Below are 1,410 nucleotides of genomic sequence, written 5' to 3'. Positions count from 1 at the left end.
ATTCAACAAGTTCTTAGGAAGTTCCCAATTTTCCCACATATTCCTGTCTTCTTCTTATCCCTCCAAACTGTTCCCACCTCTCCTTTTACCCAGTTCCAAAGTCTTTTCCACATTTTCAGGTATCTTTAAAGCAGTACCCCACTTTTAGTACAATTTTTCTGTATTAATCTCTTCTCACACTCCTATAAAGAACTACCTGAAACTGAGTCATTTATGAAGAAAAGAGGTTTAATTGTCTCAGTTCTGTGGGCTTCATAAAAAATTATATTCATGGTAGAATGTAAAGGAGAAGCAAGCAAATCTAACTATGGCAGAGCAAGAGAGAGAGAGTGAAGGGGGAAGTGCCACACACTTTTAAATCATCAAATCTCATGAGAATTCACTCACTATCACAAGAACAGCAAGGGGAAATCCACCCCATGATTCAGTCACCTCCCATCAGGACCCTCCTCCACTTTAACGTGAGATTTGCATGGGGACACAAATCCAAATGATGTCAGAGTCTGAAATTTTATTCTACCTAACAAACTAACTAAGTCAGCCAGTTTTGTGAATGCTCTCAGAATCCATGACGCTTCTGATTCAGAGACACAGAACTATATTGCTCATGACAATCACTATAGCTAGAGCATGAGCATTGGCATCAGTTATCTTGCCCCTAGTTCTCATATAGCCATGTGACATGTGCTAGATGATACTGGCACATATAGTGGGTTCATTACAGGAGAAGAATTGCGAGTTTAGGAGACCTCAGTATTATACTACGGCCCATAAGCTTGTCCGTCTTATGCTTCTAAGGGAGAAAATATGTGTTCCAATGCTTTAAGAAAAGATACCCTTTGCTCCGGAGGGAAACACTATATCTTTAAAGGTTTTTACCACACAATTTTTGGAAGGTAGGATGGAACAAAGGCAGTAATTCCTGTACTCATAAGATAGACAGAAACATGCGATACCCATAGGACATAATCTCCCAACAAAGAGAAATACTATCAAGGAATGATCATCAAGATTGAAAAAAATAGGAGGGAAGAGAAATATGGAAAATGAAGTGGAAAGAGTCTTCGGAGAAAGAGTGAGTTAATAGCAATAAATCTTAACAGAAATTTCACGTAGAATGTGAATTATAAACAGTCTATCTATTTTGCACCCGAAAGTAGAATTGTTAGATCATAGATTATTCATATGTTCAACTTTAAAATATATTGCCAAATGACTTTCCAAAATGTACATAAACAATTTATACTCCTACCAGTGTAAAAGACAATTAGAGAAAATCTATACCTTTGCCAACATTTATCATTATTTTATTTCTAGCCATTCCTGGTTGTTTGTGGTGATATGTCACTGTGGCTTTTATACACATTTTGTGATGACTAATGGAGTTGAGCACTTTTGATAGCTTTATTG

The sequence above is a fragment of the Rhinopithecus bieti genome, unplaced genomic scaffold, assembly GCF_001698545.2.
Source record: "Rhinopithecus bieti isolate Rb0 unplaced genomic scaffold, ASM169854v2 scaffold_63389, whole genome shotgun sequence".
NCBI lineage: Eukaryota > Metazoa > Chordata > Mammalia > Primates > Cercopithecidae > Rhinopithecus > Rhinopithecus bieti.
Note: the sequence above shows the minus strand (reverse complement) of the source record.